At 39.9% G+C, this 18,092-nt stretch overlaps 1 long non-coding RNA gene across 2 annotated transcripts in view; it reads left to right on the top strand.

The window, feature by feature from the left end:
• The window catches only part of LOC131384592 (uncharacterized), a 244,446-nt gene that overhangs the window by 34,354 nt on the left and 192,000 nt on the right, over positions 1 to 18,092 (top strand). The window contains exon 2 of one of the 2 annotated variants that reach the window (XR_009215597.1): positions 9,419 to 9,599. The exons of the other annotated variant lie outside the window; for it this stretch is intronic. This is a non-coding gene — a long non-coding RNA (uncharacterized LOC131384592). The remainder of the gene's footprint in view (positions 1 to 9,418; positions 9,600 to 18,092) is intronic. 2 annotated transcript variants of the gene reach the window in all.

An 18,092-nucleotide genomic window follows, 5' to 3' on the forward strand; every position in this document is an offset into this window, starting at 1 on the left:
CCATTTTGTAGGTTGCCTGTTCACTCTGATGGTAGTTTCTTTTGATGTGCAGAAGCTCTTTAGTTTAATTAGATCCCATTTGTCAATTTTGGCTTTTGTTGCTATTGCTTTTGGTGTTTTAGACATGAAGTCCTTGCTGATGCCTATGTCTTGAATGGTATTGCCTAGGTTTTCTTCTAGGGTTTTTATGGTTTTAGGTCTAATATTTAAGTCTTTAATCCATCTTGAATTAATTTTTGTATAAGGTATAAGGAAGGGATCCAGTTTCAGCTTTCTCCATATGGCTAGCCAGTTTTCCCAGTACCATTTATTAAATAGGGAATCCTTTCCCCATTGCTTGTTTTTGTCAGGTTTGTCAAAGATCAGATGGTTGTAGATGTGTGGTATTATTTCTGAGGGCTCTGTTCTGTTCCATTGGTCTATATCTCTTTTGGTACCAGTACCATGCTGTTTTGGTTACTGTAGCCTTGTAGTATAGTTAGAAGTCAGGTAGCTTGATGCCTCCAGCTTTGTTCTTTTGGCGTAGGATTGTCTTGGCAATGTGGGCTCTTTTTTGGTTTCATATGAACTTTAAAGTAGCTTTTTCCAATTCTGTGAAGAAAGTCATTGGTAGTTTAATGGGGATGGCATTGAATCTATAAACTACCTTGGGCAGTATGGCCATTTTCACGATATTGATTCTTCCTATCCATGAGCATAGAATGTTCTTCCATTTGTTTGTGTCCTCTTTTATTTCGTTGAGCAGTGGTTTGTAGTTCTCCTTGAAGAGGTCCTTCACATTCCTTGTAAGTTGGATTCCTAGGTATTTTATTCTCTTTGAAGCAATTGTGAATGGGAGTTCACTTATGATTTGGCTCTCTGTTTGGAAAGACCACTTTTCAAAGTGGTCTGCTGAGTCTGTTTCTGGGTGAGGGGCCACAGGACTGTTTAAGTCTGTTCCCTCATATGACTCATGGGTGTGGGTCCAGTCAGTCAGTCAATGGAATGCGAAAGTCTTAAAAATACCTCAAAGACCAATCTTAGGTTTTACAATAGTGATGTTATTTACAGGAGCAATCAGGGAAGTTACCAATCTTGTGACCTCTGGCTATGTGACACTTGAGCAGTAACAGATTATAAAAAACCAAGATACCAAGATAGGGAACAAGGCCTGTTTATTATTTAACTATGTCTACATCTTAGCAGAATTAAGGCCCCTCCCATAATCCTCAAGTTCTGGCCTTTCATTCGTCTTGCAAAGGCATCAGTTTTGGCTAGGAACTATTATCATCCTTGCTTCAAAAAAACTATAAATTAAATTCTTCCCACAGTTAGCTTGGCCTACACCCAGAAATAAGCAAGGGCAGGGTAGCTTGTGAGGTTAGAAGCAAGACGGAGTCAGTTTATGTTAGATTTCTCAAACTGTAATAATTTTTGCAAAGGTGGTTTCAATAATGACATAAATATTCTGTACCTCAGTTCTGGGGGATTTTATCTTAAACCATGTGAAAAAATGCTGTGAGAAAACTTACAGAATAAGGAGAGTCAGATTATCTTTGGGAAATCACATTGAAGTCCTACATGCGTGTGGGGAAAATATGCTCTTTCACTTTGGTGCAGGGTTTCTCAGCCTCAACACTTCTGATTATTTTTGGTCAGATTATTGTTGTGGGGGTTGACCTGTGCAGTGTAAAATGTTTAGCAATGTCACTAGCCTGCCCACTAGATGCCAGTAGCGTCCCCTCCTCTATTTGTAACATCCAAAAATGTCTCCTGTGAGGACAAAGTTACCCCCATTGAGAACTACAGCTTTAGAGCAGTTAGTGGCAAAGTTGGCATGCTTGGAAAGTGCTGTCAGTGGTGGCAGGTGCAGTAGCCAGGGATGATTGAGATGACCATGTAACTAAAGTGATACTGGCAATACCTACAGCATCAGGAGCAAATTACATGGCACTTAGGGAAATGTGTGACCCACAAAAACAAAACAAAACAAAACAAAACAAAACAAAAACACTGATGGGGCAAGGAGGGGATACCCAATAACTCTGCTAGGTAAGGTTCTGGAATCAAAACCTATTGCCTTGATTGACAGCTCTTACCCCCTTTCTAGCAGTACAGTTCAGGGGTGTGATGATCATATACTTCTATCATCCCTTATTTATTGACTATTGCATATGTAGGATACCAAATTATGCCACCCCAAAATATGCCTCTTTGGCATAAGGATTATTTTGAGATACAGCAGACCCAGGAGAAGTTCTGAAAACAGAATAGATGTTACCCTTTTGTAAGGGAAATTTACATTTATAAAGGAAATTTCCATATGTAAGGGTGTTTCCCTTTCTGTACCAAAAAGAGAAAGATGACTAAGTCACAAGGGACTCTTATCAAGGAGAAGACTTAAATTTCCATAACAAGCCTTATTCTTGTTTACCCTACTTTTCTTGGTCAGCTTCCCATAACTGGCCCCCCCACCCTTCTTTCTTTGTTTCAGTGGATGATAGTGTTTAGCCAATATTCTAAGACAACTATTTGAAATTTAGTTATTTCTCTAACTCCCATATTTATGTGAAGTACATATGTTAATAAACTTCTGTTGTTTTTCTCTGGATAGTCTCTTTTGTTATAAGAATCTGTTCCAGCTAATAACTTAGAGGGGTGGAGAGAAAATTATTTTTCCTCCCTTACAGATACCACTGTAGTACAGTCACTGTGTTAGTGATTGAGGCAGAAATCAACAAATAAGGTCATTGCACCTAATATAGACCTGCAAACAAATAATTATAATAGTACATTAGCAACCGACATCAAGATGACATGTATAAGTTGTGATAATGGAGCAGGTGTCATACCCCAATATGCCTGAGGAAATCAGTGAAGGGTTTGCAAAAACATTAATGCTTAACCTGAAACTTGATGGAAAAATGCCAGTAATTTAGCAGGTAGATTTAGAAAACATGGAAAGGGCACTCAGAATAGAGGGAACAATGTATAAATAGCACAGAAAAGTGGCAGAACAACCTATGTTCTAGGTCAAAATACAGTTAATACAGTTATACTAAAAGATGGTCACTTTTATGAGAGACATTGAATAAGACACAGGGTTAGATGGGTAAGATGGTTACCTCTCCAACTGTTGCTCAAGCTTTTAATGTTTCAGTCTTCATGGAAATCTGTGGTCTGCTGGTAAGAAATGTGCATATAGGCTCAATGCTCCCTGGCTAATAGAATACCAGATACTTGTTTTATGTGGCCATGAAATGGGTGGGAAACAGAGGGAAAAGGCAGTAAAGCCAAGATTCTGGTGTGACTTTAGTCACTGGGAATGTCATTGTGTTCTGAATTTGCCACCTGATTCATATACAAGGACAACGGGAGAGTGAGGGGCCAAAGATCAAGACAAACCCATCTTCACAGAGAAAAAGCCACATGAACATACATGCCCTTACCACATGTCAGGGTTCCATTTTTCTCTGTAGTGGTGTACTTTCTAACCAGTGTTTTATTACCATATTATTATTATTAATGATTTTATTACTGTTTCTTTAATGAGGAACTGGCACTCATGTCTTATAAAACTTCAGTGTACTTTGCCAACATTATTCTTTTCCTAGACAGTCCTTCTCTCTTTTTTTACTCTGCCTGGGTATGTTAATTCTTTCCCAATGAGTCAGTAAGGATGGAAATGTTGAATTAGTTGAAAAGACATATTTACATAGCTCTGATGAAAAGTACCAGTATCCTGGATTAGCACAAAGCTTTAACAAATTTATAAAGCCACTGCTTTCATCTACCCTGAGAGGAAAATTACAATGAATTTTCTGACAATAGAGGAGGAAAATAGTCTGCATACAATAAAGTCCTATAGCCATCCAAGTCACTGCCATAGCTATTCAACTATCCCATAAGGTCCTCATAACTCCTGTGGAAACAGGAACAGAAAAACAAGAGGAACCAACAAGGCCGGCATTGTTAGTGACCAACTGTGCTGGCTGAGAAGAGATTTGTGCATATTTGGTTCTGACTGTCTTTATCCTGCCCTCCATTATGTTCTCCTCCAACAGGTAAAAAGGAAAGTATTCCAATACTCTGATTCTGATATTGAATATAATTCAGGTTGGATTTTTGTCACAAAATTGTACTTTAATATTTATAAACCTCAGCTTAATTTTCAAATCAGTTTCTCCACAAACTATTTACTTACACAATGTACAAAGAATGAAGGCTTATGTGAATAAAAATTAGAAATGAAGAGAAAAAGCCTCATCATGTTAAAAACTAATTAGGTTTACTAATGGTTAGCATGTTTCCATGTCAACCTTAGGTACTTTTAGGCAATTTTCACGATGAAATTTTCTATTACAATATCTATCTTAGAAGAATTTTTACAATAGATTTGATTCATTGTAATATTGTGCCTCCAAGTGTATTTCTATATTTGTTCAGAAGAGTTTTGAAGGCTGTATCACAGGGTTGATTTTTTTTCTTCTTACAGTGTACTTGCTAATATTGAATAAATGAGATTTATTTTATTACCTTCAAATGGTTTTTTCTTTCCTTTTAGAGAGTGTTGAGGGCAATATGTTAAAATATGTTTAAAAAGATTTCAGGTTTTGACACAAATTATAAAATGTAAATTCAAAGTGTAGAGGTGAAGGGAAAACTTCCCTTCTACCCTCTGAAAGTTCACTGAAATGAGCTGACATACAAGTTTATTAATGTGCATGGGGGAAAAATCACAGGAGAGTATTGTTCTCTAACATAAACAGATTCAGAGACTTATATACCCCTCTTCATAGGGGAGAGAGAAATGAAGGTGTAGGCATTTTAGAGGGGTAGTAAATGATTTTTAGGGGAAATGCCTAAGAGAGCAGGCAACAGTTTATAAGTGATTCTCTTTGGAAACTGAATGAGACCCAAGAATGGACAAAGAACTGAGACAAAGTTCCTCTAAGCTCTGGGGAGGTAGTGACAAATTTTGGGAAGGCAAGGGGTGGAACGTCACTGTGAACAGATGTTGTCTTATTATGTAGATAATACCTCCCAGATAATTCCTTGGAGATGCTCCTAGAAGTATAGATGAAGTCTGTCTGTGCATTGTAACAAGTTTTGGTCTTTTCTCCAAAAGTAAACCTTTCCTGGTTATTTGATGTGATTCCTAGGAATGAGGTTGTATTAATTTGTTCTTGCACGGTTGTAAAGAAATACCTGAGACTGGGTAATTTACAAAGAAAAGAAGTTTAATTGCCTCACAGTTCTGTAGGCTGAATATGAAGCATAGTGGCTCCTGCTCAACTTCTGGGGAGGCCTCAGGAAACTTACAATTATGGTGGAAGGCAAAGGAGAAGCCAGCATTTCACATGGCTGGAGCAGACAGAACAGAGAGATTGGGTAGGTGCCACACACTTTTAAACAAGATCTCATAAGAACTCACTATCACTATGTCAGCACCAAAGGGGATGGTGTTAAACCATGAGAAACCGCCCCCATGCTCCAATCACCTCCCACCAGGCTCTACCTCCAACACTGGGGATTATAATTCAACATGAGATCTGGGTGAGGACACAGATCCAAACCATATCAGAGGTTTCAAGACAATTTCATTTCTTTTGGAAGAAGTTTCCTTCCTCAGTCAGATAAGAGAACTTCCAGAGAGAGCCCTTCCCTGTGCTTGGTTGGGGGTGAAAGGAAAGGTTAGAAAGCCCTTGGTTTTGAGGTCGCTTCTGCCTTCCAATTTTCTTTAACTTAAAAGTGTTCAGAGTTCCAAAGCACTGTACTTTGGGTATTGTTCTTTGAGCCCCAACAAAAGTTTTTGTTGTCCCCTTCTTGCACTCCCTGAGATGTTCTTATTACATGTAGGTACTAGGTTTCTGGGATTTTCTTGCAGTTATAATTCTTTTAAATTAGCCTTTCCCCTGGGAAATGGACACATTCTCCTTGTCTATGAGAAGCCACATGCATGTGCGCTGCTTTAAATTCCCTCCTGAGGAATTTAACTGCAGTGAAGCAGTTGCATAGGTTGCTATACTTATTGTGAATACTGCAGGCTGTGTCTGAAGCAGAATGGACATGAGGGCACCACTGTGTTTTGAAGAGGGACATGTTCACATTGGCCACCCACATCCCGCAACTCCCTGCCCTGCTCGTGGCACTCATCCCCTTTCCCTACCTGGGCAGGCACTGACAAAGAGGTGGTGCACAATTACTGTTGATGAATCCCCAGCACCTGGTGTAGAATTTTAAAAATCACTTTTCGTATATGTGACTATTTACTCCATTTGAGAGCAGAAACATTTATCCTTCTGTAACAAGATAGTAAATAGAAAGTTTCAACTGAACCATCCTCATACAATAGCTATGGAATTTCAAAATGAGGCACCAGGCCAGGGTGTAGATTTTCAAACAATTGTTTGAGAATTGGTTTACAACTCTAGGAACTTTCATCTTCAAGAGGGAGATTAAAAGGTTGAGAGAAGAGATTAAAAAGAATACCTTGGAAGGTGATTTATCAGGTCAAAGAACTAAGGGGAGTAGAGGGAGCATTGCCACTTAGTTCATTCTTGGTGATGTGACAGGCATGCATCAGGGCCATTGGAAAAGCTTGATGAATGTTCCCCACAGTTGGCAATACAGAGGGTTGGTGTCAGTTTCTTGCTTGCCCACAGCAGCTGAGTAAACATGCTGCACCTGCAAAGTAACTGAATTTTCCTGAGATTGTGGGTCAAAGGCACGTATATCCCAGAGAGCAGAGTTGGGAGCAGCAGCAGAAAGTTTAGTCCAGGGTCTGTTTAAAAGGCATTTTTTGCACTTTGGGAGGCCGAGGCGGGTGGATCACCTAAGGTCAGGAGTTTGAGACCAGCCTGACCAACATGGAGAGAAACCCTGTCTCTACTAAAAATACAAAAATTAGCCAGGTGTGGTGGCGGGTGCCTGTAATCCCAGCTACTCGGGAGGCTGAGGCAAGAGAATGGCTTGAACCCAAGAGGCAGAGGTTGCAGTGAGTTGAGATAGTGCCATTGCACTCCAGCCTGGGCAACAAGAGTGAAACTCCATCTCAAAAGGGCATTTCTTATGCAGTGTGGCTGCCAAGGCAAGGGGATCTCAGAAGTAAGAGGAATGGGTTTTCTTCCAAAGGTGTTGCTGAGTGGATAGAAGAGTAACCAGCTGAAGGAGAGGCCCTGGCCAGATCAAAGGAATCACGATCAGAAAGCCCCAGCAGCTAAGATTCTTGGAATGTACTCTTGGACAGTCATGGCTAGAAACGAGAAAGAGAGAAAGAGCCCACCTTGCATTTGAAGGCAGACATTTGTCTGTGACTGGTGTGGGCTGAAGCAGCTTCCTTTTGAAAGAAGGTTGAAGTATTGCTTGTCTTGTATAGGATATAATAAATTCCTCTTCAAAGGTTTTAGCCTGTAAATTGTTAAGTACAATGAGTTCTGAGATCCTCTCCAAAGAACCAATGCATCAGTATGTCCAGATTCTCTGTTCTTTGTTCTTCATTTTAAAGTTTAACTTCCTCTGTTCTCTTTGTTTCTTTGCCCCTAGTTTCAGTAAACAACCCCCTCCTAGCCTGCTCTGTCGTGAGTCACCCCTGGTCACCTGCTCTGTCCTGAGTCACCCCTGGTCACCTGCTGTGACGTGAGTCATCCTGAGTCACCTGTTCTGTAACCATCCTTCCCGCCAAACTATTCACCCCACCACTCTGGCTCGTACCCCTGCTCTCTTTAAAATAGCCAATTGGAATTAGCTTAGACTGTGTGGTCCAACCCTAGCCAACAGGGGAACGACACAGCAGTAGGGGCTATCCACGTCCGGGATAAGAACCCCTTACCCTCGTTCAGGTGTGCTCTCGCCATTGCTCCATCCGTGAAACACACCCTTCTATATAAGTAAATTGCCTTGCTGAGAAAATTTTTGCTCAAGTGCTATTTCTTTTGCGGCACTGAAAGTTTATTTCTAACACTTGGAATGAAGACTTAATTTCTGAATTAAAGGGATGTTCTGTGATTAAAGTGTGATAATGACTTTACTTACATAAGTGACATCATCATTGGATGGCACGAGTTTCCATCTGAAGTACAGGGGAAAGAACTACTACTCAGCAGGCTTAAAGGGAGAATGGAGGCAAAATAAATGTACTTGGATGGTTTTACCCCAGCAATCCACTAGAATTTTTTATATTTTTCTAAAACACCTAGGATTCTTTTCCTTGTGTTTAATGTCTCAAGGAGGCGGGGACATGGGTTTCTAGGCTTTTTGAGACCCAGCCCTGAGCAAAACAGAATCATAAGTATCTAAAGCAAAGCCCGTAAACCATCCTCAATAAGCAGTGCCTGCTTTCAAGTGCAGAAGGCCCAGGAAGGTCGTAAGGTAGATCCACAATCAGTCGTTACTGGTCAGCAGGCCTCCAAGGAAGAACAACAGGGACTGTGAATCTCTGAAAAATGCTTTCCCCTGCAAGATGGCATTGCGCTCAGACAAGTTGCTGGTCCCTTTCCTTCCCCTCCCCTCCCCTCCCCTCCTCTTACATTACCTTCCTTTCCTCCTTTTTCTTTTTTCTTCCCAATTTATTGTCCAAATGGGCACAGCCATGGCTAGAAGTTGAAGGTAAGGTACAAAGTGATGGTGAACTAATCACTTTAAAATTCACAGGGTGACTATAGTCAATAATAACTGTACATTTTAAAATAAAGTGTCATTGGATTTTAAAATAACTTAAAGAGTGTCATTTAAAATAACTTAAAGATTGCGTGCAATTCAGTGGATAAGTTCTTGATAAGACGGATAACCCATTCTTCATGATGTATTTTTTTCACATTGCATGCCTGTATCGAAACATCTTCTGTACCTCATAAATGTATACACCCACTATGTACTCACGGAAATTAAAGATAAAGAAAACAACAAAACTTCTTTTCAAGGAGCTTGAAGACTTGTGCATTTTTTTTGCCATGCATGTAACAGAAGCTTCATTTTCAATTTTACTTATTAAAAATTCTTATAAATATTTTGTGGCAGAAGATTTGTGGACCTTGTCTCCAACTAGAGGAGCTCTAGCATACTGAAGGACACTGAGAGGTAATTTCTCCTAAAGGTGCAGCCACCCTGATTTTGCATGGCAAAAGCTTCAGATGCCCCCCACCCCAGATCAGGATACTGGATGGAGCTGGTGTCATTGTGGGAGGCTGTATAAATGGTGGTTAAAGGTTTAGGTATCAAGAGTTTTATTACATGTGTCAAATCCTGGCTCCACAGCATGCTTCTATAATTTATATGAACACTTTGTGCCTCAGTTTCCTAATCTGCCAAATGGACATGGTCATAGAACATCTAAATGATTGTTAAGAGGTTTAAATGAAAAATGTACTTAGATTGCTCTGACATATGGCACCCCAAAAATATTCTTTTATTAATTTGTGACATGTTCTCTTTCAACCAGGAGAGGTAAAAAGGAGGAACTGCCTGCTGGATTTTGACAACATTTAACCCTTAGGGAAGAACAAGAAAAGATGAAAATCTAGGATTCTTTCCAGAGTCAAGCGGGCTATAGGGATTGGTATTTCCTTCTGAAGGGAGGGCTGGAGCTACATCAAACTGAACAAAGCCACAGGTGCCTGCAAGTGAGTGTCTGGGGACTTAACGAAAAGGGCAATATTTGTGTCAATCCAGTGAGTGGGGATTTCTAAACTTGCCTGGGGGTCTTCCAAGGCAATGACACAAGGGGAATTCTGGGGCCCGTCTAAAGCGTGATCTTCTTAAACTCAGCTTAGAAATAATTTGTTGCATTTTTCTTTTGCAAGAAGGCTAATCTGCTACTTGGGGTATTACTTCCACGGGGTGGTAATGAGGCTTTCTGGGAAGTAGTAGTTAATAGCTTTAGGTGCCTTTCGTTTCCTTTGTAACTGCTATGGTGCAACTGTTGATTGATGGATGTCAGCAAGAGAGACTGCAGGTAAGAACAATTGGGGCCGCTGTAAGGTTTCAGAGTAAAAGAGAGATGAAGGTTTAGATCTAGCCACATCTGTTTGAATTCACTCAGAGAAGCCAGACTGGAGCTGCTCCAGGGCAGAGATTTACAACTCTGTCGTCTCCTTGCAGTGCCCAGCAGGCTGGCCGCTCAGTAAATATTTGCAATATAATATAAATGGTAAATTTGGAATAGAAGACAAAATGAGGTGGAGGCGGGAGACAGAGTAGGAAGATTTCAGGTCGTGGGGAGAGAAAAAACTAAAGGGAAGCCACATATGATGGGAAAGATATTCATGTGGAAGAGAGTGGGATGCTGACTACTCCTGCTGAGGTCAGTAGGCAGGTAGAACAACTCAGGGCTCTATGGAGGAAGAATGGGATGGGAAGTGATGGGAAGGAGAAGACAAAGAGCAGAAGGAAAACAATTCCATTTGAGGGTAAGAGCATTTCTCTGGAGCAGGAAAGGGCAATAAAGTCCATGCAAACATCAGTGGAGCTGCCCTGAAAGTGGCAGCATCTGACAGGCACAGTGCTCACCCTGGACGGCTGCAGTGGAGCATGCAAAGGGAACCAGGAGAGGAGGAGAGTCAGAGAGACAAGAATGGGGAGAATGTTCATCGTCAGTCTTTATGTTTATTTTGTAATATCAGTGAGAGTTAGTAGATTATTTTCCTTCTTTCTTCTTTTTCTTCCCCCCTTCTTTCCTTTCTCTCTCTCGCTCTCTTCTTCCTTCCTTCCTTTCTATTTTTAGGAGGTTTGTAAGATTCATTTTAAATACACAACATAGAAATGTCACCTTGTCTAGTAACCTATAAGCTCATGAGGCCATGTGTGTGGAATGACTTTAATGAGGATACTGCAAAAGTAAAGAGTGATTATTAAGCCAGGACCGAGGCTGGGAACCTCCTCGTCTCTTGCCAACTCTCAGAAGGGGTGTTTTGGGTGAAGTCCATGTGACCAAAAGGAAAGTCAAATGTAAAGTGATTTTTTTAGTTCCCACTGCATAAACTACTTTTTAGAGTGAAATTGTAAAACACAAAGCTGAGCTCCAAAAAGGCCTCTGGGTGCAATATTAGCAGTGTGATGGTTTATGGAAATACTTTAGGGCGACTGCATTCTGGCCCGCTGCATGAATCCAAGCATCTCCCCCTAGGTCTCTGACTCAGCCTGACTAAACTAATTTACTCTGAGCACGAGGCACACTATTCACATCAAAAGAATGTACTTGAGTAGAGATAGTGCAGCCTTCCCCTGTGGTTGGTTTTGCTTTGCTCTAGACTGAAGCTTGGCTGCCATCTGGAAAGATGTCCTAACTTCTCTGTTGAGCCAATAAAGCTGGAATAATGTGAAATGGCATAAGCTTTTAAGTCAGGCCACTGGAGAGTGAGAGGCTGCTGTGGGAGGGGGAGGGTGTAGTAGTAGGTGAGTGGCAGTGGAAGGCTAGAAATGCATCCAGGCCAGGCCCTTAACTGAATTCCACAAAGGGGATGGCTGCTGCGTAGAATAGTGTGATGGTTATGGCAACAAACTTTTGAGTTAGCAAGACACAGGTTCGAATCCCTGGCTTGGCTCTTTAGTAATTTGGCCAAGTTATTTAACTTCTCTGAACCAACTTCCTCATAAATAAAATGAGGAAAATAATACCGACCTCACTAGGTTTTCCTAAGGTTTAAATAAAACTCATATGTAAAGCATTTAGCTCAGAGTGGTTTTCAACTCTTACTGCACATTGGAATTCAGTAGTGCTGTGATTTGAACATGTCCCCAAAGTATATGTGTTGAAACTTAATCCCCAATGCAACAGTGTTAAGAGGTTGGACCTTTCTGAGGGGGTTAAGTCATGTGGGCTCCATCCTAGTGAATGAATTAATACCATTATCTTGGGAATGGGTTAACTTCAGCCCCCTGCCCTGCTCTCTCTCATACACACGCTCTCTTGTCCTTCTGACTTCCACCATGGGATGATGCAACAAGAAGGCCCTCACCAGATTTGAGCCCCTTCATCTTGGACTTCCCAGCCTCTAGTATTATAAGAAATAAATTTCCGTTCTTTATAAACTACACAGTCTCATATATTCTGTTATAGAAGCACAAAACAGATGAAGGCAAGTAGAGAGGGTCTAAAACTATCCTCATGCCACTGCAGTTCAGTTCAGACAAATTCAATCAGAATTGCCAGGACTGGCACCTGGTATTTGTATATGAGGACCACTCACAGGTGATTCTGATGCACCACGAATGTTTAGACTATTGTGAACTACATAGTGTGCACTCATGAAAGAACAACCACTACAGGAGAAAGGTTTCAGTGACAAACTGCTGGAAAAATACTTACCATAGCACTTAGCATATATTAAATACTTGGAAACAGGTAGCTATTTTTGCTTACCCTAATTTTATTAAGCCATGTTAAAATAATTCGTAGGAGAGCTTAACTATAGGCACTAGAGAACACATACGAAGTATGAGTTTTACTCTGAGGAGTGCTAAGTGTGATAAGAGAAAGCATATCAAACCTTAATGATACTGGATTGAGGGAATTTTTTTTTAAAGTGCGGTGTCAGATTGTTGTCAAAATAAGTCAACATTCATAGTTTCTTACCAAGTTAACTCTTAGTGGACAGGCAGGAGAGCAGAGTGGCTAAGAGTGTCATCGTCGAGGCTGACTGTCCATGTTCCAACTCTGACTCAGTCACTTACTAGCTGGGTGGACTATTTAACATCTCTGTGCCTCAGTGTCCTCATTGATATAATGGAGATAATAATGGTACCTACATCAGGAATGTTGTGAGGAGTAAATAAATTAATATAAGTAAAGCACTCTCTGCAAAACCTGGCACTTAGTAATTAATAGTAACATCAGCTAGTAGTAGTAAAATACATTCAGTAACACTTAAAATCCTAATTTTACTATTTTAAGTATAATTAAATTTTTTAAAGATCTGAGTGTCAAAAGTGATCAAATTCTAAAGTAGTATGCATTTTGGTATGTCATAGAATCACTTGAAAGTTTCGTTAAAAATTAGAATTCCTAGTGACTCTGGTGCACACAAAACTAGGAGAGTCATCAGCTGGTGAATCCTAACCACAGGGTCACAGGGTCGGCTTCAGTGGGTGGCACTGAGCAGTACAGGACATGATTATTGTATCAGGAGAGCAGCTTCAAAGGAGGTCACATGCCCTGAAATTTCCCCAAACATAAGAAAACCCTTTAGAAAACAACATAGAACCTCCAAGATTATGTTTAATCCTCTATGTAAATTGAGAAACACAAGCTAAATTCCATTCTGCAGCAGTGCATGTATCATAAATATTTTAAGCAAGAAAAAACTACTACAAAAATTTGCCAAAAATTCACTGAAATCATGTTTCAATCCTACCAATTGTGAAGAGGCCTACCCTACGTAGTCTGTGTTATGTTATCCTTCTTTGCCAAAAGTGAGTCATGCTGCATCTTTCTAATACAGAAATTACTCTTCCCTTTATAGATGACATGATCCACACTTACTAATCTCATAATAGTCAATAAAGAAGTTTAGGCCGGGCGCGGTGGCTCACGCTTGTAATCCCAGCACTTTGGGAGGCCGAGGCGGGCGGATCACGAGGTCAGGAGATCGAGACCACGGTGAAACCCCGTCTCTACTAAAAAAAAAAATACAAAAAATTAGCCGGGCGTGGTGGCGGGCGCGGTGGCAGGCGCCTGTAGTCCCAGCTACTCGGAGAGGCTGAGGCAGGAGAATGGCGTGAACCCGGGAGGCGGAGCTTGCAGTGAGCCGAGATTGCACCACTGCACTCCAGCCTGGGTGACAGAGCGAGACTCTGTCTCAAAAAAAAAAAAAAAAAAGAAGTTTACTTTTATAACTTTCATTGAAATTTCTGAGATATCATTTTGTCTTGTTTTAACGTTATATATCATCGTTGTCAAAACTATTTTATAATTTTACATTTGTAATTTCATACATAGTATTGCCAAATGTTTATAATTTTACAGATTTTCAATCTTTTACTCAATATTTTATTACCAGATGTTGATTTTTTTTTTTAATTCCAAAGGTCACAGGTTTTTTATTGAATTGCTTGAAAAAGATAAGCACCAGCGTTCACTCCTTATCTCTGTAGTTCTCTTTGCCCTTCCTTCTTCTGAACCCAGGAAAGTGGTGTTCTCCCTCTGTTCCAATTTGATTTAAAACTTAGTAATTTTGTTTTTGCTGAATCTTATGATTCCTGAAAAGGTAGCAACTTAACATGACTTTTTCTCTTAAAAATTGTATGTTTGCTCTGAACTGTGGATTAAAAAATGGCTCCATTAGCAGTATGTTGTTCAGTAAAACTACAAATATTCAAAATCACAATTAGCCATTTTTTTAAAACAAATGGGTACTTTTTCCACTCCTTAAACTCTGAATAATACCCACTAGTTTTAGAGGGAAAATATGTTTAAATATAGATAAACAAGTCTGAGTCCAGTTTACAAAAGATTGCTGTTTTTCACAGGCGCAATTGTAGGTGTTAAATGGTGCTATAGGTTCATAAATCTCAAAACCATCAGAATGGAGTAGTCATCAACTTCAGATAAATGATCATACAAATGATGGAGTATTAGGTCAGATTACCTCTCACCTGCATTTTTGCAGTTGGTAGTATCAGTCAGAAATGGATTGAGGATTTCATATCGAAGCCCTTTACTTGAGGGGGCACTGCTGGAGTAGGCTGGTTATAGCAAATGTTACGCAATAACTTAACCAGAATAGGCCCAGTGAGGACCATCTCTAACAGGCTGTGTGTAGATGGTCTGCCCACTCTGGTAACTGGGTTTTCATGGCTGCAATACCTCTTCCAAACAATACCTGAAAAGATGCTTATCCCGACACTCTAAAGGAATTTTCAGGAAAGAATATTATGGTATGACTAACTTCATTTTGTACATTTGGCTGTATAGTAAATAGTAAATTATAAAATGTACAACTCGATAAAGTGATACTATATATTCTGGATTATGTGGTGAAGATTTTGTTTTTTTATTGGGTATAATAAAACAATTTGGAGAAGCTAAGGGAAATTTCTAAATGTGTTATATTTTTCTTTTAAAATCAGCTCTAAGTCGTAATTTACACACAAAATATGCCCCCATTTTAAGAGTACAATGCAATAAGTTTTAAGAAATATATATACCGTAACCAACACCCAAATAGTTTCTAATTGCCTCTTTGCAGTCAACCCCCTCCCAGTCTCAGCCCTACGCAACCACTGCTTTACTTTTTTCACCATAGATTTGCTTAACATTTTGTAAGCACTTGCTTAGACTTTTTACAAATAGGATTGCCTAGTATGCATTTATTTGTATTTGGCTTGCTTTGCTCAGCATAATGCTTTTGAGATTCATCTATATTGTAGTCTTTATCAGTATTTGGTTCATTTTAATTGCTGACAGTTATTCAATTGTTTGAATATACCACATTTTGCTTGTCCATTTATGTGGTGTTGATGAACATTTGGATTTTTTTTTACTAGGTTTTAGCTAATATGAATAAATGTTATTACAAGTCTTTATGTGGACACATTTAAAAATTTATAAGCATTTATTTTGGAATAATTTTAGATGTGCAGAAAAGTCGCAATGATGATACAGATGGTTTCTGCACACTCTTAACCTACCTTCCCCTAATGTTAACATTTTCCATAGTCATGGTACATTTGTTAAAACTAAGAAATTAACATTGACAGCACTATTAAGACTTTATTCAGATTTTACAGAATTTTCAACTAATGTTGTTTTTCTGTTCCAGGATCCAATGTAAGATACCACATTGCACTTAGTTGCCATGTCTTCTTTAATCTCCTTCAAGCTATGGCAGTTTCTCCGTCTTTTCTGTTTTTTATGACCTTGACAGTTTTGAAGAGTACTGGTCAGATATTGTGTAGGATGTCTCTCAATTAGGGGACATTGTTTGATGTTTTCTCATGATTAGACTGGGGTTTGGGGTTTTTGTGAAGAATGCCAGAGAGGCGGAGCACCTTCTCCTAGCATCATATTAGGGGTACATAATATCAGTATGATTTATCACTGGTGAGGTTAATCTTGATCACTTGCTGCTACGGTTTGGATATGATCTGTTTGACCCCACTGAATCTCATGCTGAAATGTGATCCCCAGTGTTGGAGGTGGTGTCTAGTAGGAGGTATTTGGGTCACGGGGGTGGATTCCTTACGAATGGCTTGGTGCTGTCCTCCAGGTAATGAGTGAGTTCCATTGGGTTGGTGCAAAAGGAATTGCTATTTTTGCCATTGAAAGTAATGGCAAAAATATCTAGTATTTAATATGTAGTATCTAATATTTAGTAATACCTCTAATAGTTCTCATGAGAGTTCCCCAGAGAACCGGTTGTGAAACAAGCCTGATGCCTCCTCCTCTCTGCTTCTTTTGCCATGTGATCTGCACATGCCAACTCCCCTCATTTCACCATGAGTGGTAGCTTCCTGAGGCCCTCACTAGAAGCAGATGCTGCTGCCATGCATCATTTACAGCCTACAGAACCAAGAGCCGAATTAACCTCTTTTCTTTTTCTTTTTTTTTTGAGACCAAGTCTCACTCTGTCACCCAGGCTGGAGTACAGTGGCGTGATCTCATCTCACTGCAACCTCCACCTCCCAGGTTCAAGTGTCTGTCACCCAGGCTGGAGTGCAGTGGCGTGATCTCATCTCACTGCAACCTCCACCTCCCAAGTTCAAGTGATCCTTCTGCCTCAGCCTCCTGAGTAGCTGGGATTACAGGCATCCATCACCACACCTGGATAATTTTTGTACTTTTAGTAAAGATGAGGTTTCACCATTTTGGCCAGCCTGGTCTCAAACTCCTGATCTCAGGTGATCCACTCGCCTCAGTCTCCCAAAGTGCTGGGATTACAGGCATGAGCCACCACACCTGGCCAAATAAACCTCTTTGCTTTACAAATTACCCTGCCTCAGGTATTCCTTTATAGCAACACAAAAGACTAAGACAATTAGCGTTCTGCCAGATTTCTCTGTTGAACTGTTACTATGTTCTCCCTCATGTGCTTCCAATAGGCTTCATTTGGCTAAAAGGCCTGGGAGTTCCTTTCTGGGGAGTCTAGCGGAGAACCTGTTTTCTTGCCTTTTTGCATTTCTTGGCTCATGGTCCCCATCCGTCTTCAATGGTGGTAGTCGCCAGCTGAGTCTTTATCACCTTGAGTCACTCTGACACTGACTCTCCTGCCCCCCTTTTTCCATGTATACAGAACCTTGTGATTACATTGCATCTACTCAGAAAATCCAAGATAATTTCCTCATCTTAAATTCAGCTGATTCTCTATCTTAATTCCATTTCCAATATTAATTCCCCTTTGCCATGTAATGTCACACATTCACCAGTCTTGGGGAATAGGATATGCACATCTATGGGAAGCCATCATTTTGCCTACTACAGGGTTATAATCCAGTATTCCAGTACATTATAATCCAATACATTATTTATTTTGTTGCTCAAATTATTCCAGCTTTGCCTCTTCCAGGTTGGCTCCTGTATCTTTAGGATGTATCCTCATCTTTTTTTTTTTCTTTGATTGATTTCTTATTTCTGGCATGACAAGATGTTCCAGGTTTATCTTATATTTTTCCTGCCCCAGTCATTTCTTGAAGGAGTCTGAATTTCTTTTATTGGAGAATAATATTTAGAAACCACAATCTGGTTGCTGGGTGTGTTTATTACTACTGAGAGGTTACTACTTCTAAACCCTCTCATTGGACAGAGCTGAGAAATATATGTATGTATAGTAACCAACGTGTACACACATATCTATAATTATTTCTGCATTTAGCTATTTGTGTATATACATTAAGATAAAATTGCATTCATGTTGATTTCTGCAACTCAAATCCAGTACAACAGGGTTTGTTCAAGCCTTATTCCCTTGCTTATTGTAACCTCTTTCTCTGACACTGAGAAATCTGGCTCTCATTATGTAATTTATTTCTTTATTTCTTTAATCTTAATATATATGTAAAGTGGTTTCAGAATCACTAACCCAGACCTCTATGAGAAACCAATTTATCAACTAACGTAGTGCGGTTTCAGTATCACAGACCCAGGCCTCCATGAGAAAAAAATTTATCAACTAGAGTAGTGT

The sequence above is a fragment of the Hylobates moloch genome, unplaced genomic scaffold, assembly GCF_009828535.3.
Source record: "Hylobates moloch isolate HMO894 unplaced genomic scaffold, HMol_V3 SCAFFOLD_11, whole genome shotgun sequence".
NCBI lineage: Eukaryota > Metazoa > Chordata > Mammalia > Primates > Hylobatidae > Hylobates > Hylobates moloch.